The sequence below is a fragment of the Perca fluviatilis genome, chromosome 4, assembly GCF_010015445.1.
Source record: "Perca fluviatilis chromosome 4, GENO_Pfluv_1.0, whole genome shotgun sequence".
In the NCBI taxonomy this organism is placed as follows: domain Eukaryota; kingdom Metazoa; phylum Chordata; class Actinopteri; order Perciformes; family Percidae; genus Perca; species Perca fluviatilis.
In genome coordinates, this window is record NC_053115.1 from 7,865,264 (window position 1) to 7,874,890 (window position 9,627).

Genomic DNA, 9,627 nt, shown 5'->3' on the forward strand with positions numbered 1-9,627 from the left:
GTTTCAGCGTTGCGCCACTGTTGTTGGGTATGTGAATGGAAACCCATCAAACAAGCTAATGCACTTACGATGGCATCACCCATATGTGCCAATCACTGGCACAAGGAAAAGGCAACCCCTATTATAATGAAAAAAATAGTATGACTACCAAATTTGGCAGTGGATAAAATGTTACCTCAGTCCCCAACAATAGGATTGTGTCTGTCTTTGACACATGCACTACTGTCTGTTCAAAATAAATAAATAAAAAGTTATCCTTTAGCACCTGGTATTTTTTTCCCGTTGTACTGAACTTGCACCAAACCGTGACCCCTAAACCATGTTATGAACCGAACAGAACCTTTACCTCTGTGTACTGTTACACCCCTCGTGACTACCTAACTAAAAGTAAAACCAGGAGGCTGTTTAGCTCCTTGCTTAATTCAGCTGTTCTCATGCACACTACCCATAGCATTGTGAGATTATTCTAAACCAAGAGCCAGAAGGACATAAATGTATCAAACACTAAGGAGGATTTTGTTTTTCCATCTGCTAACTCCCACTTCAAGTTAAGTGCAGCAGGCTCTTCTTTCCAGAACAGCCCAGTTGTGAGGGAGGTACACAATGTAAGGCAGTAGCAGTTTGGTTTACCTGGAGGAAAGCCACCTGAGAGACAGAACTAGACAGTAATTTGATTTCAGCACATGTTGTTAATAAAGGCCTTATGCTCCTCTCTGCTGCTATGATTTCATTTAGACGCATAATGCTGAACATTAATATCAATACATACACTATTGATTTTTCCTCTCTGCCTGCTCTGAAAGAGAGGGAGTTTTAGAGCAGAGAAAAGGGGGATTCAATTGCACTGAATTTAATTTGGTGGTTTCATGTCAGCAATGATATCCTGAAATTCAGACTTGTCTGAAGCCCTGTTCAGTATCCCTGCTTGACCCCATCCTCTGATTTCTTCTCCTCAGAGAGAGATGCATTACTCCGAAGGAAGGGAGCTCTGATCTCTCTCCCTCCTCACTCTTTTACAAATGATTTGAAGCCCTTACCCACAGAACCACAGAGTGTCTCTGAAGGGTCAGTGTTGCAGCATGTCTGTGGAGAGAAAAGGCCAAGCATGCTGGTGTTCAATGGAAATTCAACACCCCAGAGTTTCCTTTGGGATTAACAAAGGGCGTCTGTTATGCAAAGGTGGTTTTTGTGATTGTTTTAAAAAATAAACTATCTTCCTTTGCTGGAACATTAGAGTGCACTTCCCTCAGAGGGTTTATACTGAATCCTACCACCGAAGAATATTAAGGAGTGCTGGTGGGAAGGATGCAGTCGGAAATAAAAAGTAATTTGCGATTGATGTTGAGGGGAAAGCTGGCACCTCATTCATCAGAAGAACAAACTTAATTCCAATATATTCCTCTGAATGTGTAGTCTGTTAATTGGGAACAATTATAATTAATGGATGCACTCAACAAAGAATATTAAAGAACAGATGTTTACTCAACATAAGTCAATAGTCGGAGAAACCTTCAATTATGACTCCCCTGTGGGGAACAAAGATGGAGCATTAATCCGGGCCAATTGACAGTAGATTGAATTGATTACCTTATTATAAGGAAGCTTGGTTATTATTGCCATAACTCACTGCCGATTAGCAATCTTTTGCGATGCAGAAAGAGACAGCGTAAACACGATCACGGTCACATGACCAGCCCATATTCATCTTGTATACTTGATTAGGTCAGATGTACAGAGAAAGGCAGGCAGAGAAGAGAATGGGTATCAATTTCACAATATGAAAATGAGGTTCTAGGTTAGCTCAGTTGGTAGAGCAGGGGCACATATATAGAGGTTTATTCCTCAACGCAGTGACCGCTGGTTTGACTCCGACCTGCGGCCCTTTGCTGCATGTCATTCCCCCTCCTTCTCCCCTTTTATGTCTTCATCTGTCCTGTGACAATAGACGCATCAAATGCCCAAAAAATTATCTTAAAAATAAATACCATTAATACCATTTATCATGACTAAAGTAGACTAAGTAGAGCATGTCTTCAACATACACTACCGGTCAAAAGTTTGGGGTCACTTAGAAATGTCCATTCCACTCCATTACAGACAGAATACCAGCTGAGATCAGTTGCATTGTTTTTTTTAACCAGGGCAGCAGTTTTCAGATGACGTTATGTGTTTACATAATTGCAAAAGGGTTCTCGACTGTTGTAGAAAGAAGTGGCTGATCTTTAATGCAATATCTATATTGCCCATTATCAGCAGCCATTCATCCAATGTTCCAAAGGCACATTCTGTTCACTAATCTGATATCATTTTAAAAGGCTAACTGAGAAAACACTGGAGAACCCTTTTGCAATTATGTAAGCGCATAATGTCATCTGAAAACTGCTGCCCTGGTTAAAAAAACAATGCAACTGATCTCAGCTGGTATTCTGTTTATAATGGAGTGGAATGGACATTTCTATGTGACCCCAAACTTTTGACCGGTAGTGTATATGCACAAACAAACCTCACAGCAGAGTAGTTATTAGCAATTAACTTAAGGTATGCTTAAAAATATCACCACTATCACTAACATTGATGGGTGTATTTTCATGTTTACAGATTTAGCAGCACTATGAGTTCAGACAGTAGGCATATGGCGAAATGTGCTTGGATTTGTGCTCTGCTTGCTGAATCGCTTGAATTGAGACGTACACCCCTTGTGCTCTGCCTGCATGATGAGGGCTTCGCATCTGAACTTCCAGCCTGTCAAGTGTGTGTTGGATGCATTCTTCTGACAGCTCTCTCGCTTTACTTTGCAACCCCACCTTCCCTCCCCAGCCCTCCATTTCACACCACAGAGGTCAGGGATTGTGTGTGTGTGTGTGTGTGTGTGTGTGTGTGTGTGTGTGTGTGTGTGTGTGTGTGTGTGTGTGTGTGTGTGTGTGTGTGTGTGTGTGTGTGTGTGTGTGAAGTAGTGTGCAAGGAGGAGAGAAAAAGAGCTGAAGCGTGTATGGGGAGAAGCTGTCTACCTTCGCAGCCCGTGGTGATGTCAGGTCTGTGGTGTTAAAGAACTCCGACAGTATGTCCCCTACCTCACCTTGCTGCAAACAGGGCCTGATATCAGCTTTCATCCATGGCACAAGTGTGTGAGGAGTGTGTGCGTGTGCCCACTGAAGTGTAACAAGTTTGCTCTTTTCTCTATGTGTTTCTATGGGTGTTTACAGTACGTACGTGTCCACGCCCTCTTCCCTGCTCCGTATTGCTCGACTGTTCAATATTTATCTTCTGTATGTGGAGAAGACCGACTTGAAGATGACTTGTGGATTAATGCAATCCTCAAACAGAATACAACATGCCAGATTTTCACACCATCGTTTCCCCCTGGTGACCAGATAGGATGTTTTTCAAGAAGGGGAGTGAATGTATTTACTCCAAAGCAAAAGGCAGGACTGGAATCGCACAATTTTAGAAAACTATAGGCCAATCTAATAGGCCTATAGTCTGATGTTGTACACCTTTTTTTTATAGAAATATGAAAAAGAGCAGTAATTTACTTTTTCTAATGCAACTTACCATGCAGCCTGAAATAAAGTGGTGGGTAAACCCATCTAAACTCCAGCTTTTCCTTGTTTGATATGATAGCAAATTAAATATATTTGGTCTGAGAACTGTGTTTCGGACATAACAAGCAAATTGTAATCTCGGATTTATGATTTTTTTATGTTTTATACACCATAATTTTTTCCATATGAATCAGTAATGAAAATAATGGTTAGTTGCAGCCATTGACTTTATTTCTCCCTTTGTATTCTCAGGACAATGAACTTTTCTTTATATTAACATATTTTACGTCTGCTGTAAAGGTTTACGAATCAGAGCAAACTCTGAATATCATGTTTTTTTAAACATAAAAATATTCATGTAATTGATTTTATTGCTGGTTGTGATGTGGTGTAATTGTCACCTGTTTTCATTTACCCCTTGATCAATGTTAATAACACAAACCCTTTTGTTGTATATCCAGCAAAATATTGTAAGCTTAATTATGCATATTGTTCCACTCACCTGTCACTAACAGTCCCCAGCACCAGCTGCTATATTCTGCATAAAAATCATGTGTCCTTCGAAGTCCCAGTAATAGCTTCCTCCTGACCTGACATAGATCTGCACACACCAGTTCATCTGTCCCTCATACATCCCCCTCACCCTCCCCAGCCCTCGTCTCCTGCCTGCCTGTCCCGTCCCAGGCTGCCGCCTGACAGGCAACAAACCGGGCCTGACAGGTGGCCGGGCAGTGTCACAGGCTCACCGCAGAGATCACTGCCTGTCTCCACTCATTTCCTCCTCCTCTGCTCCCCTGACCTGAACCCCACCGCTCTAAACCTCAGCCCACTCCACCCACCTTCCTGCTGGCGGTAACATCATGCCAAACATGAAGACTTTCTCTCTTTTTTTTACAAGCTGTTTAAACGAAGGCTTTCTGCCCCGCTGCCTGGTTTTGTCTTAATGTATGTTTATACTGAAGGTAAAAAGATTGAATCATGGAATACATCTATCAAGGTGTTAAGGACAACACCTTTTTCATGTTCAAGAGCTGTATGGTATTGTCTCACCAGTGTTGAGCAGCTTGTTGAGAAGCTTTCATAAAGAATGTATTTGTGATGAATTGAGCCAGACTGAATGTCATTTCTTCCATCCTGAGGAAGTCAAGTTAGTGCTCTTTTTAGAGGATAAACTGCCTTATTCACTGTCTGCTTTGAATTTTCTGTAAAAACTTTATAAAACAGCCTGCAACTTACAGTGTAATTACCCATCACTTACCGGCTAAGTCCTCTTAACTTACCCAATTCAAATTAAATTAAAATTAAAATACCCAATTCTTACTACCTTGTTTTGCTGTACCTACCTATACGTAAGTACCAGTAGGAACCGTTAAGCATTTTATACGTACTGATCTATACGACAATATTACACCGTAAGTTAAGAGGACTTTAAGTGTTGGGTAATTACACTAAGTCGCAGGCTGTGTTATACAGTGTTACAGAAATGTCCACTTTCATCCAAAATGGAAATCTGTGCATTCTTTGTTGCGATAGACAAAAAAAAGAGCGAGTGCTTGTTTAACCACTACCCATTTGCAGCAAATTCATTACGAATGAGATAAAGATGTGTTACAGACTGAGTTCCAAGTTTCAACCCGTGATCTTTACCAGCAGGAAAGCTGTGGTTTTGTCTAAAATGGAAATGTTAGTTCTATTAGACACACATTTACCAGAGCATGATTAGACGGTTGCCATGGAAGTCCTAATGAGGGCTGAGATGACAGTTGAAATTCAGACATTACTGTATAATGCATCACAGTAGCGGTCCCATGAAATTGTTCCGTCTCAAGAGAGGAAAACTCTTTGTGTCCAAGAGCGACAGTTAAACGGCTCTAAATCAGGGTTACAGTAATTTGATGTTTGATCTTCCTCACAACCTAAAACATAATTGCCTTGAATATGTGATCCTGTCCATTCAGAGCAGGATGAGAGTCTTTTGGCGGCTCAGTCTGCACAAAGGTGTGCTGTTAGCAGGAACATTCACATGACAATGAACAAGATGGATGTGGTGCAGTTGGCGCCTCAGAGGAGGAGATATGTCTTTTTTTCTTCCCCAAAGCAATTTTCAGATATAACTGTTTTGAAAGCCCCTGTTAACAATGTGTCCATATTTCAGCAATATTAAATAACACTGCTTAATGTACAGCTCAACCCCCTCCTACACCTTTTCCAATGAGCCACTGCCAGTATTTGAGTGCATCCTCCAAAATAAGACATGCCAGTGTGAAGACATACAGAATTTGATTTCAGAGCTATCTCTAATTGCATTTTTACATTGGGACTCCAGGGAAGAGAGGGTGACCCTGCTAATGGAAGAACTCATCAGTATCTGCCAGGGTAATTAGGCGAATTAGCCAATCCCCTCATCTCTAAAGTGACCCCGGTGTTGGGGTGAGCATTTGACGTGCAGAGAATCTACACATCAATTACAGACTTCCAGCGGGGCCGTACCTGCTTGGCCTAATGCTTTGTTTATTCCATTCCGTCGGCATGAAATGAGGCCGAACAGCTTTTAAGATCAAGGTAGATGTCATGACATTTGGGTGCATTAAACAACATTAATGCTTTGACAAATAAATTAATCACATCTTTTTAATGCATTCCAGTTACTTGGCTGAGTAATAACCTTTTAAAATGTTTTAAATATTAAGCAAAATACAGCAGTAACAGTTGTCTTAGAAACTGCTCTTCCGCACACATACTCATTAATGCATGTCTTTATTATTCAGTAGCCCTCAGTCCATTAAAGGGCATATGAAATATAGCCTTTATTCCCTCCCTTACTGTTCTGTAAATCAACATTTTTCCATTCACTGTTGCTTACACATTTCACCGCCGCCTTCCTCTCCATCCCACCAACAGAATATTTAACCTTGGCGAGGCTCAGGGAGCAGATGGTGGGCCCTTATGTGTGTCCGGCATCATCCACAGCTAATGAAGCGATGTCTTTATAAACACCTGACAGTGGGTCAAACCAGCTTGGATGTGAAGATGGCCAGTTCTGGCTGTACAGAGCAGGGAAATACTGCCAGTGCCTTATTGTGGCCACATTGTTGTGCCAGCACGCAACCAATTCTCCCAAATTAGGACATCCCTGCCTACTGCCTAAAGTTTGCTGATCCGGCAGGGAGTCACGGCGTTCTCTCCCGACGTCTTTACAGCGAAAATGGACAGACAGAGTCATCTGTCAAGAGGGCAAGAGAACATACAAAAAGTTGTTTTTTAAATTGATAAAACGGATTGCTTCTAAGCACTTGACAGGAGAGTGTGAAAACGTGACTAAAGAAACAGAATGAAAGCAGGAATGCTACCACAGCACAAGGGCCATCATGCCTCCAAATTTATAATAATCTGACTGGTGCTCCGCTCAAAAAAATCTAATTTTGACATTTAATTTGAACCCAATTACAGCAGTCAGTATTTCGAAAATGCGGACAAATGCCACATTCGTCTGAGTTCTGCCCAAATAAGACTAGTGACGTTTGGGATTTCATATAAAATCTAATCCTAATTCATAGTTTTACCTTTCTGTGATTTCATCATGATGGGAAAATAAGCAAATACTGTATTAAACACAAAAAGTCTGACACAGAAATGAAGCCACCGTTGAGAAAAGTCTTGCTAACGCTATGCTTTTCTCACTTCTACTGTTTCTTTCCCAGGAAGATTTCTTCTCATTGTCTCATTTATGCCAACTTTTCTTTTATTACCCTATTCAAGTTCATCTATTTGTGCACTGAGCTGCTTTTTATGCGTAATAAAAAGCCATCATCATTGAGCATGCCACAGGAACTCTACCTTTGTCCCCTTTAATTTTCAATTGGAAACAAAGCCCAGGAATAGATAATGGGCGCTGCTAACAACTGCCTTTGTCCCTGATGCAGAATTTACTGTCCTGAGAACAGTTTAATGACAGGCCGAGTGTGTTTTTTATACCCAGAATGGTCCTACAGCCACAGCCTCACCACTGGTGCTTTAGAGATGGTAAGATAGGCAAGTGTACAGCAAGAAGACTATTTGTCACTCAGCAGTAGACCGCAGACTGGGGTGTATAATTACCACTTACTGCACAATCAGCTGTCTTGTCATACCCTCAGTGCCAGAACTTCACATTCACATTGCTGGAGAGAAATGTTTTTTTTCCTTTCATACATTTCTAACTTTTCTTCTTCTTTTTTCTTGGCATTTGCTTATTATTATAATCCCCATTTTCATATTCTCTCAATTATTATAGGTCTTGTTGATTTAATAGCACCCCACATGATTTTTTGTTTACACATAATTTGCAACTGCTCCCTCCCTTACTGATTTACATATTCTTTCTCAAGCATGCCTCCCCCACCATATATCTGCCTCTTGCGCACTCTTTCCTCTCTCCTCTTTGCTGCGCCAGCACTTTGATAGCAGAGTCGCTGGGAGTGGTGGTTTAATGGGGGCTGCAAGCCCAGATGAAAACAGTCAATATTTCATATCTCTACCTGGAAGGAGACACAGAGGGCAGTGTAAATTCAAATAGGGTAAAATGTATGACACCCACACACAATTTTAACTGCCTTGCCAATGGGAGATGCTACAGGAGGCTATGTGGCTGAATGCTCCTGACGTGAGAAATCCATTAATTTTAACATTTGCAAATAGAACAAGGTTTCTAAAAAGATGGCAATGCTTGCACTATGGAAACTGGAAATTGAATGCAAGGACAACAATAAAAGTGAAGTTACATTAGCATAAATCAAATTGTCAAACTTTTACATCTTTGAATGCATTGTGCGCATAATGCGGACATGGCTGGAAGTTTTGAATAATGCAGCTTGTGAATAGCAGCAATTTCCCTCCCTCTGATCAAGTTTCAGGTGTGATCATGTGCTGCTGCTTTCAAAGGTGTGTTGTAATGAAAGTGGATGGCTGTAGATGAAAGGGGTGTTCCCTTCCTTGCTGCCAAGTCCCATTCTTCCACCTGAACACAATCAGCCATCCAGCACCGTGTAGACGGAGCTTACTGTTGGTCCGTCATATTGGTTTCCATTGCCCAGAGAATAACTCTAGAATCAGTTCACATTTCTCCCCATATCCTTCTCAGGTTGGCTACATCTGCTCCCTTTCAGGCCTCTGCCACTTGCAAATGAACCGCAATCTTATCAGGGTCGCAATAGTAATTCTGAATGATGTGATGTGATCAATTTTAGCTTGAGAATCATGAGTGCACATGAAGATGTTAATGTTGTGACCATATTCCCCCATGCAGACTTATTTCTATGGTGATGCAGCTATTCATATGCCATTTCTAAAATTTGCTTACAGTAAATCAATGAAGGCCAATGTGCTGACTGCACTCTGCACCATATAAAGAATGTTGGAAATGTATGCAGCAAACATGCGTACATCCAACTCTCTAACAGACATGGATTTGACTTTATAGAAGTTTTCAGGGAGACACAGCACCATCATAAGACTAGCATTGTATAGTAAACTGGTTTTCTATCAAAGTGAAATAAATAGCACCTGATGCGTGCAAATGAGAGTACAGAGGATAGTGTTTATGAAGTAAACAATACAATCATCTTCCCATGAAAATTATGTTGGATACACTCCTGTGAGAGAACCACATCCAATTCTCTTCGCAACAATAAAAAGAGGAGCTGAGTCTATTGTACCTGTCTTTATGTCTGGCCCTAGTCCAATGCTGCTGGATGCGTTTGATCTCTACAGAAGCATGCTTTTGGCTCCTTTGCAAGGCCTTGCCACTTGGGTGCTGAACTGCTTTATTCCGGTTGCCTGTTTGTTTGTTTAAAGCCAGGATCTGCTTTCACAACGACATAATTAAATCAAGCCTAATCCACTATTTATGCATTCTGCTCCTGAATTATTCAAGCAACAGTTTTATGTGTTATTGCATTTTTTGTTTTTTTTCCCAGAGACAGTTAAAACTTGTGGGGCTGCTCTTATTGAATAGAACTTCCCTCAAGATTGCTTCTTATATAATTAAGCGCCCACCCCCATGTAATGCTACACAATGCAGTCATGTAAAAGCTGTGCTTGCATTTCT